We start from the raw sequence: 13,843 nt of genomic DNA, 5'->3' as shown, positions 1-13,843 counted from the left end.
CAAATATTCTGTCCACAAATAGTAAACTCATCCTTCACTCCTCTAGGATTTCTACAGCTTAATGCCTTAATGCCTGTTAGCTATTCTTACTACTGTTAATCTGCACAACCACTGTTTCATCACCACCATTCCTTTCCCAGTCTTAAGGTCTGCCACCTCCACTCTACCATTTCCGGAGAAAAATACTGACCATATTTCTTCACCTAGACTTAATAATCGAATTACTGTGCAGTGTAAGCCTCTGCTTCTCCTGTAGTCATTGCCCTTTGTAATCGTAGAAAGTTTTATCTGATAAATTATTTATTCTTAACAATTCTTTAAAAATCCTACAATGATTTTCTTAAGTAATTTTCTAATTAGCCCTCATCTGTTGTTAAATTTGACAAGATAATTTTGTAGGTGACTTTGATTTGAATAATTAATTTAAATTTATGATCCCTTCAACATCCCCTGCAGACAGATTTCGGAGACAGACACTATCTCTACTTTTAAGATTAGGCTTCAAACTTTCCTTTTTGCTAAAGCATATAGTTAGGGCTGGATTAGGTAACTGAATCCTCCCTTGGTTTACAGTGCAGTAGGTGTAGGCTGCTGGGGGATGATGAACTGAGTGGTTTTCTTTTTTCTTTAGTCACCTTTTCCACTCACTATGTGTTTCTACAGCTCTCTGCATTTAATCATTACTTAATATTAATCTCTGGCTCTGTTCCACAGCATGCCTTTTGTACTGCCTTCCTCCCCTCCCCCACAGCAGTTGTTGCCAAAGTGCTTGCTCATAGGGGGTCATATGATTGTTGGGGTTTCCCTGTATGTATTATTGTAGGGTCTACCTTAAGATATAAAGTGCCTTGAGGTGACTGGTGTTGTGATTTTGTGCTGTATATATAAAAAAGTTGAACTGAATTGAATCAAACTGTACAATCAGAGAAATTTTTAACATAAGACATATTAACACTGTTGTGTATTACTGGCTGCACTTAAAATGCTGGGGCTGACATAATACAGATATAACTCATTCCAGAATTCGGGGGCAGCCAAGAAAAGAAATAAAAAGCTTAACTGTAGAGAGCTGCCCCAGCTTTCACTACTGTATTTATTTCTTTGTCTATTTTAAGAGCTGTGTCCATTTTCACTGCAAGGTTGGTAACAACTGGTTTGACACAGGATATGAGAGGACTAGTCAGACGGTCGGACACCTGGGCCATTCTGTCCAAACATAATGATCTCTGTTTATTAAAATTTAATTCAAATGTAATTCAAATTTAAAAAATTCAGAGACAGCCATGCTGTGATGTCCTTGGGACATCCTGACGTAGGGCTAAGGGGGTTAGGGTCATTGTATTTTAATGGTTAAGTAAATCTGACAAAAGTAATGTGCACACGTCTGCGTGTCCCTATTAGCTGAGGTAAGGCTGTCGTGGCCTGGCGACTCCATGTTTGTGTTGTTTTATTACTAATATTCTTCAGTGTAGTTAGTTTCTAGTGTTTTGTTCTGTTTCTGTGCCTCCCCTGTGTTCCTGGTGTCATGTCTCTAGTGAAAGTGTAATTCTGTATTCTTGTTCTCCTTATTTTTCTCAGTGTATTATGTGCTTAGTTCTGAGTCTTTGTTCTCTGTCAGTGTCTTCCCTGTGTTCCACATCTAGTTACTTTTGTCTCTGTGTTTCATGTTTCCTCTGCTCCCGAGTCTGTCATGTTTCCACGTCTCAGTGTCAAGTCTGTGTCTGTTCCATGCTTCAGATTTTATTCTGATAGTCCGTGTCCTGTGTTCAGTATGCTGAGTTTTGCTTCTCGTTGTCTCTTTATGCTTGATTATTCCCAGCTGTGCTCCTCCTGTGTCTGAGTCCTTCGTTACTCCCTTGTGTATTTAATCCCTGTGTTTTCCTCTGTCTGTTGTCATGTTGTTAACCCTCATGTACCCACTCTGTGCTGTGTGTGATTGCTCCGAGCTCCTGGTCTTTCTTCGTTCTCTGTTTCCAGTGCAGTTTCCTTGTTTCCTAGTTTTTATTTCTAGTTTCTAGTTTTTGGTTTTGTTGTCTGTATTAGTGTTAGTTTATTTAGTGTCATAAACTTATGGTAACTTAGAGGGGAGGATAAAATAGGGAGAGCCAGATTTGATTTGAGAAATAACTTTCTAATAGCTAAAAGGAGAGAGAGAGATTAAAACTGGCTAAATACTGCAGGAGTCATACAGGAAAACACATTCATATTGCTAATAATTAAAACTTTGTCATACAGGAATTGTTTCAGCTAAGAACTCATCCGTAATAAACTCTGTTATACACTCAACAAAAATATAAACGCAACACCTTTGTTACTGCTCCCATTCCCCATGGGATGGACGTAGAGACCTAAAATTCATTCCAGATACACAATATAACCATCCCTCCCAAACAGTGGTCACAAATCAGTCCAAATGTGTGGTAGTGGGCACATCTGCTATATTGAGATAATCCATCCCACCTCACAGGTGTGCCACATCAGGATGCTGATCTGACATCATGAGTAGTGCACAGGTGTACCTCAGACTGCCCACAACAAAAGGCCACCCTGGAATGTGCAGTTTTGTCTCACAGCAAAATGCCACAGATGCCACAAGCAATGAGGGAGCGTGCAATTGGCATGCTGACAGCAGGAATGTCAACCAGATCTGTCGCCCGTGCATTGAATGTTCATTTCTCAACCATAAGCCGTCTCCACAGGCGTTTCAGAGAACATGGCAGCACATCCAACCGGCCTCACAACCGCAGACCTCGTGTAACCACACCAGCCCAGGACCTCCACATCCAGCAGGTTCACCTCCAAGATCGTCTGAGACCAGCCACCCAGACAGCTGCTGGAACAATTGGTTTGCACAACCAAACAATTTCTGCACAAACTGTCAGAAACCGTCTCAGGGACGCTCAACTGCATGCCCGTCGTCCTCATCGGGGTCTTGACCTGACTCCAGCTCGTCGCCGTAACAGACTTGTGTGGGCAAATGCTCACATTCGATGGCGTCTGGCACGTTGGAGAGGTGTGCGCTTCACGGATGAATCATGGTTCACATTGTTCAGGGCAGATGGCAGCTGAGAATGTCCCAGTTCTTGCATGGCCAGCATACTCACCGGACATGTCACCCATTGAGCATGTTCGGGATGTGCTTGACCGGCATTTACGACAGCGTGTACCAGTTCCCACGAATATCCAACAACCTCGCACAGCCATTGAAGTGGAGTGGACCAACATTCCACAGGCCACAATTGACAATCTGATAGACTCCATGCGACGATGTGTTGCACTGCATGAGGCAAATGGTGGTCACACCAGATACTGACCGGTTCTGGGTCCCCAGACCCCCAATAGCGCAAAAAACTGCACATTCCAGGGTGGCCTTTTGTTGTGGGCAGTCTGAGGTACACCTGTGCACTACTCATGATGTCAGATCAGCATCCTGATGTGGCACACCTGTGAGGTGGGATGGATTATCTCAATATAGCAGATGTGCCCACTACCACACATCTGGACTGATTTGTGACCACTGTTTGGGAGGGATGGTTATATTGTGTATCTGGAATGAATTTTAGGTCTCTACGTCCATCCCATAGGGAATGGGAGCAGTAACAAAGGTGTTGCGTTTATATTTTTGTTGAGTGTATTTAGGTGGACAGCAAATCAAGGCACACAGACTAAAGCAATTGCTTCCAAGCTAAAGCATATTCAGTTTAAAACTAGAGATACATGATAGGTGACAACAGTTAAATGTATTTGTGGCCGCCACCCACCCTCGACCAGTCACTGGTAAGCTAAAATATCAACACACAGAGGAAATCCAGCCTATGAGCCTCAATTCTGATCATTTCCTGATAACATTTACATTTGCAATAATTGATTACACAGCAGTGGAGAGTAGACTTCATCACAGTAGACGTCTTTCTGAAAGTGCTGTAACTAAGTTTAATAATATAATCCACCCAATGTTATCATCTTCAATGCCCTACCTGAATGCTGCTCCAACAGAGGTCGATTATCTTGTTAATAATTTCACCTCCTCACTACGTACGACTCTGGATACTGTAGCTCCTGTGAAAACTAAGGTCTCAAATCAGAAGTACCTGACTCCGTGGTATAATTCTCAAACACGTACCCTAAAGCAGATGACTCGTAAGCTGGAGAGGAAATGGCGTGTCACAAATTTAGAAGATCATCATTTAGCCTGGAGAAATAGTTTGTTGCTTTATAAGAAAGCCCTCCGCAAAGCCAGAACATCTTACTATTCATCACTGACTGAAGAAAATAAGAACAACCCCAGGTTTCTCTTCAGCTCTGTAGCCAGGCTGACAAACAGTCAGAGCTCTGTTGAGCCAACCATCCCTTTAATGTTAAAAAGTAATGACTTCATGAACTTCTTCACAAATAAAGTTTTTATCATTAGAGGAAAAATTACCAATAATTATCCCAGATGTAACATTATCTACAGCTACTCTTAGTACCATTGATATTCATTTAGACTCTTGTTCTCCAGTTGATCTTTCTGAGTTAACTTCAATAATTAGTTCCTCCAAACCAGCAGTCCCCAACCCCCGGGCCTCGGACCGGTACCGGTCCGTGAGTCGTTTGGTACCGGGCCGCGAGAGTTGAGGCTCAGGTGTGAAATGTCTGGTTTTCAGGGTTTTTAAAGGCCAGTCCGTGAAAATATTGTCGGGCATAAAACGGTCCGTGGCGCAAAAAAGGTTGGAGACCGCTGCTCCAAACCATCAACGTGTCTTTTACACCCCATTCCTACAAAACTGCTCAAAGAAGTCCTGCCATTAATTAATGCTTCAATCTTAAATATGATCAACCTATCTCTAATAATCAGCTATGTACCACAGACCTTCAAGGTGGCTGTAGTTAAACCTTTACTTAAAAAGCATATCTAGACCCAGCAGTCTTAGCTAATTATAGGCCAATCTCCAACCTTCCTTTCATATCAAAAATCCTTGAAAGAGTAGTTGTCAAACAGCTAACAGATCATCTGCAGAGGAATGGTTTATTTGAAGAGTTTCAGTCAGGTTTCAGAGCTCATCACAGCACAGAAACAGCTTTAGTGAAGGTTACAAATGATCTCCTTATGGCCTCTGACAGTGGACTCATCTCTGTGTTTGTCCTGCTAGACCTCAGTGCAGTGTTCGATACTGTCGACCCTAATATCCTATTAGAGCGATTAGAACATGATGTAGGTATTACAGGTACTGCACTGCAGTGGTTTGTATCATATCTATCTAATAGACTCCAGTTTGTGCATGTAAATGGAGAGTCCTCTTCACACACTGAGGTTAATTATGGAGTTCCACAGGGTTCAGTGCTAGGACCAATTCTGTTTATATTATACATGCTTCCCTTAGGCAGCAACATTAGAAGACATAGCATACATGTTCATTGCTATGCAGATGACACCCAGCTCTATCTGTCCATGAAGCCAGATAACACACACCAATGAGTTAAACTGCAGGAATGTCTTAAAGACATAAAGACCTGGATGGCCGCTAACTTTCTGCTTCTTAATTCAGATAAAACTGAGGTTATTGTACTCGGCCCTGAAAAGCCTAGAAATGTGGTATCTAAGCAGATTCTTACTCTGGCATTACCTCGGCCTCCAGTAACACTGTGAGGAACCCTGGAGTCATTTTTGACCAGGACATGTCCTTCAACGCACATATTAAACAAATATGTAAGACTGCTTTCTTCCATTTGTGCAACATCTCTAAAGTTAGAAATATTCTGTCTCAGAGTGACGCTGAAAAACTAATTCATGCATTTATTACTTCCAGGCTGGACGACTGTAATTCATTATTATCAGGATGTCCAAAAAACTCGCTGAAAAGCCTTCAGCTAATCCAAAATGCTGCAGCAAGAGTACTGACAGGGACTAGAAAGAGAGAGCAGATTTCTCCTGTTTTGGCTTCCCTTCATTGGCTTCCTGTTAAATCCAGAATTCAAAATCCTGCTCCTCACATACAAGGTCTTAAATAATCAGGCCCCATCTTATCTTAATGACCTTATAGTACCATATCACCCTATTAGAGCACTTCGCTCTCGCTCTGCAGGCCTACTTGTTGTTCCTAGAGTATTTAAAAGTAGAATGGGAGGCAGAGCCTTCAGTTTTCAGGCCCCTCTTCTGTGGAACCAGCTTCCAGTTTGGATTCGGGAGACAGACACTATCTCTACTTTCAAGATTAGGCTTAAAACTTTCCTTTTTGCTAAAGCATATAGTTAGGGCTGGACCAGGTGACCCTGAATCCTCCCTTAGTTATGCTGCAATAGACGTAGGCTGCCGGGGGATTCCCATGATGCATTGAGTTTTTCCTTTCCAGTCACCTTTCTCACTCACTATGTATTAACAGACCTCTCTGCATTGAATCATATCTGTTATTAACCTCTGTCTCTCTTCCACAGCATGTCTTTATCCTGTCTTCCTTGTCTCACCCCAACAGCAGCAGATGGCCCCGCCCCTCCCTGAGCCTGGTTCTGCCGGAGGTTTCTTCCTTTTAAAAGGGAGTTTTTCCTTCCCAGTGTCGCCAAAGTGCTTGCTCATAGGAGGTCATATGATTGATGGGTTTTGCTCTGTATCTATTAGTGTAGGATCTACTGTACAATATAAAGCACTTTGAGGCGACTGCTGTTGTGATTTAGCGCTATATAATATATAATATATATATATATATATAATATATAGGAATTGAATAATGAAGGTTTAATTGGTTAGCCATCTACCATTATTTAGAGCAGTCCTAGTAGGATCCGCCTGCCTAGACCCAGCTGTTTAAGAAATTCGTTTCAATGGCTAAAGGCTCTGTGGGTTCACTCCAACTCCAGGTGAGAGAAAGTGGGGAAGCTGGATCTTCTCAGCTGAGCCAGTGTTGTGCCAAATAGTGAGCACATGCCCAAAAGTGATTTCCGGTATTTGCCAAAACATTATTATGGATATTTAAAAAGTTATAAATGATTTGTTGGCCTAGCATCTGTGAAAAATATGTCAAACATGTCTCGCATAATTGATATCGAGACATTTTAAGACAGAAATAACATTTCTGTCATGAAGTAGAAGTTGCAATCAGTTTTTGGCAGCAGGACTTTTATGTATCCTTTAATTTCGAATGAAAAACTCTCAATGACTTAAAATCTTTTTTCTAGAGAGATTGGGCCAAGAGGGCAACAGTCACTGCAATAATTATGATCTAACAGTTATGTAAAGATGCTTTGAGTAGCCAACTGTATTAATTACTTTTTGGAACAATGCCGGCAACCAGCCAGGTGCCAACAGGTCACAGGAGAGATGCGAGACAAAAACGCCAGTGCAACAGACTGAATTCAGCCATAATGCCTTAAGAAACTGTTCTGTTACTTCCAGATGATAGTGTCAGGTGTGTTATCAGTGTTTCATTAGCAGTCCACTGTGTTTGCCCAGAGGTTTAAAGCTCTGTGAGTTGGGGCTGAGGTGTGGTGTAGTTAGGGTCTATGCTTCATATGAGAACAGAGGTGGGAAAGGGTCCTGTGTGCGAGTGTTACTCCTTCTCAGTTTCTCTGTGGCAAGTTGAATATTTAAGAGAGCTTTGCAATAGTGGGTCAGTCGAGTCAGCAAGGTTCAAATAAAAGTGATACAAACATTATAAAGACACAGCATGAACAACTAACAGCTGTAGACACAAGCCATGCATAGTGACACCATCTTAACTATTAACGTGATATAAATGTCGTCGCTCATCAAACCCTTCAACTAGCTTTATGACAAATAAAATCTGGTTACAGAAAAAAGCACATTACTTTTTTTAAGCCTTTTTCTGGCTTTATTGGAAAGTACAGTGAAGATGGATGGAAAGCAGAGGGGAAACTCAGCCAAACAGCATAATGATATTCTTATGTGCTTGGATAAAGGTGAACATTCAGTTTTTGTCGTGATATCTGCTGCCCTGGATATTACTGATTGTACCATTCACAACAACAGATTACAGAACTGGCTTGACATCAGTGGTACTGCGCTCCAAAGGTCAGGCTGTACATCGGCCCCCATTCCCAGTAACATCATCATGTTTCCCTTCTCTGGCTCCCACTTTAAAATCCTATTACTAACATAAAAAGCTCTACAGAGACAGATCCCTACTTATGTATCAGAGCTACTGAGACCTCGTCACTACAGCCAACAGATCATCTGATCAAGGTCTCCTAACTGTTCCACGCTCTTACTTTAAAACCAGACTTTGGAACAGCTTTCCTCAGCCTACCAGGCTGGCTGATTATGTGATTTATTCAGCTACCTGTTAATGATTTCCCCATTATATTGGGCCCATAGTTTACATAGTTTCTGAGTGTGTGGAAGGGTCTATGTTGGAATTAATGTATGACCCTAAAATTCATTTCAAGTGCCTGTATTTTAGAACATGTATAATTAGTTTTAATTATAACATTATGTGGCTTTTATTCATCTGTGATGCACCTACTAATTCTGTATACCACTATGTGGATATTAACTTTATTTGTACAGTGCTATAAAAATGAAAAGATCATTTCATAAAAGGAAGTTTTGAAGGTATGAATAAAATGTAGTTAATGAATACTTATCTGTTAAACTGATAAACAGTGAGTCAGAATATTGTACATCTAGTATAATAACATGTGTACCACTGGGAAAAACAGTTACTACAGTTGATCGTCTGCCACCACCTCACTCATGTCACAGCAACCCTCTGCATGTGGTCCTTCCATCCAGGTATCTTATGTTCCTGCCTGAAAGTCCATCTTCAAAATTTTTTGCCAAATATATCCACTATCCCTCCTCTGTACATGTCCAAACCATTTCAGCCTTTCCTCTCTAATTTTGTTTTCAAGCTCAAACCTGATCTGTCCCTTGGATACACTAATCTTGTATGTCCTGGTCACTTTCAACAAAAGCTTAGTATCTTCAACTCTGCCACCACCAGCTTTTCTCTTGACAAACCACTGACACTCACCTCCCAAGCTCCATCCTGCCTGTACTCTCTTCTTTTCCTCTCTTATGTACTTTTCATTGCTTTGGTTGGCTTGCTACTCTCGCTAGAGATCACAATGTCATCTGCAAACATTATACAGGGAGTGCAGAATTATTAGGCAAATGAGTATTTTGTCCACATCATCCTCTTCATGCATGTTGTCTTACTCCAAGCTGTATAGGCTCGAAAGTCTACTACCAATTAAGCATATTAGGTGATGTGCATCTCTGTAATGAGAAGGGGTGTGGTCTAATGACATCAACACCCTATATCAGGTGTGCATAATTATTAGGCAACGTCCTTTCCTTTGGCAAAACGGGTCAAAAGAAGGACTTGACAGGCTCAGAAAAGTCAAAAATAGTGAGATATCTTGCAGAGGGATGCAGCCGTCTCAAAATTGCAAAGCTTCTGAAGCGTGATCATCGAACAATCAAGCGTTTCATTCAAAATAGTCAACAGGGTCGCAAGAAGCGTGTGGAAAAACCAAGGCGCAAAATAACTGCCCATGAACTGAGAAAAGTCAAGCGTGCAGCTGCCAAGATGCCACTTGCCACCAGTTTGGCCATATTTCAGAGCTGCAACATCACTGGAGTGCCCAAAAGCACAAGGTGTGCAATACTCAGAGACATGGCCAAGGTAAGAAAGGCTGAAAGACGACCACCACTGAACAAGACACACAAGCTGAAACGTCAAGACTGGGCCAAGAAATATCTCAAGACTGGTTTTTCTAAGGTTTTATGGACTGATGAAATGAGAGTGAGTCTTGATGGGCCAGATGGATGGGCCCGTGGCTGGATTGGTAAAGGGCAGAGAGCTCCAGTCTGACTCAGACGCCAGCAAGGTGGAGGTGGAGTACTGGTTTGGGCTGGTATCATCAAAGATGAGCTTGTGGGGCCTTTTCGGGTTGAGGATGGAGTCACGCTCAACTCCCAGTCCTACTGCCAGTTTCTGGAAGACACCTTCTTCAAGCAGTGGTACAGGAAGAAGTCTGCATCCTTCAAGAAAAACATGATTTTCATGCAGGACAATGCTCCATCACACGCGTCCAAGTACTCCACAGCGTGGCTGGCAAGAAAGGGTATAAAAGAAGAAAAACTAATGACATGGCCTCCTTGTTCACCTGATCTGAACCCCATTGAGAACCTGTGGTCCATCATCAAATGTGAGATTTACAAGGAGGGAAAACAGTACACCTCTCTGAACAGTGTCTGGGAGGCTGTGGTTGCTGCTGCACGCAATGTTGATGGTGAACAGATCAAAACACTGACAGAATCCATGGATGGCAGGCTTTTGAGTGTCCTTGCAAAGAAAGGTGGCTATATTGGTCGCTGATTTGTTTTTGTTTTGTTTTTGAATGTCAGAAATGTATATTTGTGAATGTGGAGATGTTATATTGGTTTCACTGGTAAAAATAAATAATTGAAATGGGTATATATTTGTCTTTTGTTAAGTTGCCTAATAATTATGCACAGTAATAGTCACCTGCACACACAGATATCCCCCTAAAATAGCTAAAACTAAAAACAAACTAAAAACTACTTCCAAAAACATTCAGCTTTGATATTAATGAGTTTTTTGGGTTCATTGAGAACATGGTTGTTGTTCAATAATAAAATTATTCCTCAAAAATACAACTTGCCTAATAATTCTGCACTCCGTGTAGTGTACTGAGACTGCTGCCTGACCTATAAGTCAACCTGTCACCATTCCAAACAAGAAGGAGAGTTTTACTTTCTCAAATAGGATGGACTCGAATAGGTACAGCCACTTAAAATGGCTTAAACAATTGTATTTCATATTTTTTATGAAATAAAAAATATATAAATGAAAACTTATGAAATGTCTATATACAATCTATATACTGAAAAGCTAAATAATAAAAAGGGTAATACTGTTAACTGCTCATTTTGATTGACAGTTTACTTTGTTATGGTAATGGCCTGTATTTATATAGCGCTTTACTAGTCCCTAAGGACCCCAAAGCGCTTTACATATCCAGTCATCCACCCATTCACACACTGGTGATGGCAGCTACATTGTAGCCACAGCCACCCTGGGGCGCACTGACAGAGGCGAGGCTGCCGGACACTGGCGCCACCGGGCCCTCTGACCACCACCAGTAGGCAACGGGTGAAGTGTCTTGCCCAAGGACACAACGACCGAGACTGTCCAAGCCGGGGCTCGAACCGGCAACCTTCCGATTACAAGGCGAACGCCCAACTCTTGAGCTACGATCGCCCCCGTTATGCTTTGTCTGTGAAGGTTCTCAGTCATCCAGGTCATCGTAGTCAAAGGAGCTTGCAAAGAAAAGCGTCTGGACTTCTTTAAGTTGCTTGAAGACGTTTCACCTCTCATCCGAGAAGCTTCTTCAGTTCTAAGGTCAAATGGTGGGGAGTCCCAGATTTAAACCTGTTATGCTTTGTTATGCTTTGTTTGTCAACTGGGCTGTGATACTACATTGTCTATCCCTCATCATTCACACTAACAGCTCATTTATATGACAGTAAACAGTCTGTGTTACTTGTACCCTGTCAAACAACAGATCCTTAACTTTTTCCCTCTCTATGATCACTTGAGTCTTATTGAGTCTTACTAATACAAGTGATTGGGTGAAATGAATGTTCAAGGCTGTTAACAATAGCGTCTCTTGCAAAACTCGGTCGTGGTTTCCTATAACATAACAACACTCTTTTCTTAACTACATAGATCTTAGTGCGTGAATTATGTATTATAATAAATGAACTGGTACCATGCTTTTCCATGCTGAACTCTCAAAGCAGTCTTACTACAAGTCTCATTAACCCAGTGACACATATACTTTCATACAAGCGACTTGTTTAACATTAACGTGCAAACTCACACTCTGATGGATGTATTGGAAGCAACTCAGGGTTGACTATCCTGCTCCAATGTACTTCAGCATGCAGGCTGGAGTTGCTGGGTAATCAATTCACCAACCTTCCAATTGGTAGATGACTCACTTAACCTTCATAGCTGCCCTATTACATATTGTTGTTGTCAGACATTTCATTATGGGTTTATGAGCATTGGTACTTTCAAGTCGGATGATAAATACAGCAAACAGTCTTCTTTGTTCTTATTTTGGGACATCTAAACATTGTTACTCCATGACCACTTTGGCTCTTTTGTGCTGACACATTGAAATAACTTGAACTAGCCAATGTATTTATTTGTTTGGTTATTTAATAATTTGTCATGTATACAGACAGGGACCAGTGCATTTGACAATGACATGTCCCCCAAAGGAAATCAGACGTTTGCACTTGCCCCACTGGCCATCCACAGCGGTTTTTAATATGAGACCAAATATAGGATGAGGCATTTGGGAGGTTCTTGTTTTGGTTAGGAGGCAGTCAAGCTTCAGGACCATCATTAGATTCAGAGTCTCATAATTAATATGTGGACACAACATTGAAACTACTGCAGGTGAAGAACATTAATCAAATCTTTACAATGCAGCATACTTTTAGGAGATTGTTGCTCACAGTTATTGTATTTCATTTTTGGCCTTTATTGGATAGAGACAGTGTAGAGAGACAGGAGAGAGAGAGACGTGCAGCAAAGGGCTGCAGGTCAGACTCAAACCCAGGCCAACTGGTCTCTACCCAGACAGCATATGATAGCCTGCTCACCCACTGAGCTAAACCAGTACCATGCTTATACTCTTAGTTACATACTATAACTACACTTTATGTGGATACGATTTTTGTTAGTTTCTCTAACCCAAACACTTTTGGACAGTAGCCACATAATAGGATGACATTTCCCAACAGCAGCTGCCTCTATCCAGCATATGCAGCTGATGCCACATGACATCCACTCATGGGTCAGACTTGGTTTCATAGCACAAAGCCTTAGAAATGGCTTTGTAACCCTTTCTACGCTCATAAATTTTGCTCTCTTTGTTTCTCGGCTGATTTTTTTTTTTGTGCCATGCCGTGTTGCTGTTTGAGATCTTTTAGCCTACTTTGCTTTGTCGGACAGGTTCTATTTCTAGTTCTGATTTCTTTATTTACCAGGTCTGATAATAAAGTCTGTTTGACAAGTGTAACTGAAGTCAGCTTTGCCACTCCTGACTTTAAATTTTTTTTATTAATGTCAAAAGTGTTAAAGAAGTACATGACGGTGGTGAAGGAGATGTATGGTGGTGTGTGTTACAAATGGGTTCAAGGTGAGGATGTGATTACATCAGGGATCTGAGCCCCAGACAGGTTGACTGATGATGTCAGGAGTTTCCGTGGACGCTCCACAGAAGGGTGACGACACTGTGATTGTTAGTGAGAGTAGGGAGCAGCCTGAAGAGGTGGAGGTATGCTCTAGACCAGGGGTAGGCAACCTTTTTGATTACGAGCGCTATCTAAAATTTCCTCAGAAGTCAATGTCCCATATAATTGCATTAGCAATAAATTTAATAATGCTCTATATTAACAGTTGCTGCGCTGAGCGGAGAGCTACTGAAGCATTTGAAGTGTCGCAATGTGGAAATTTCAACATCACTTGAAAAAACTGAGAGCTAGCAACATCCCTCTCACCAGTAGGCTAAGTGATTTTTAGCCAATTACAAGTTGAATCTGGTAGCTGGGGTTGTTAGCTAAGATACCATCATTAAGAAGCAGCACAACTAATGTGTGTATGCGAGCTAATTTGCGATGTGCACCGGTGGCCCGGCCATTTATTTTTTAATTGAAATTAATATTAAATAAATTCTAACAACAGCTGATCAAGCTTAAACGTGCTGCTGTTGTTTAGCGCGACATCGCTGGTTTCCTCTTTCTGGCACAAAGTGGGCGATAAACAAAGAAGAGAGAAAAGCAGATCAGCTGATCATTGATCAGTTT

Source organism: Copadichromis virginalis, linkage group LG6 (genome assembly GCF_057382275.1).
Source record: "Copadichromis virginalis isolate Kocher_CV1m ecotype Utaka linkage group LG6, C_Virginalis_male_GT1.1, whole genome shotgun sequence".
NCBI classification, from domain to species: domain Eukaryota; kingdom Metazoa; phylum Chordata; class Actinopteri; order Cichliformes; family Cichlidae; genus Copadichromis; species Copadichromis virginalis.
This window is presented reverse-complemented; position numbering follows the sequence as displayed.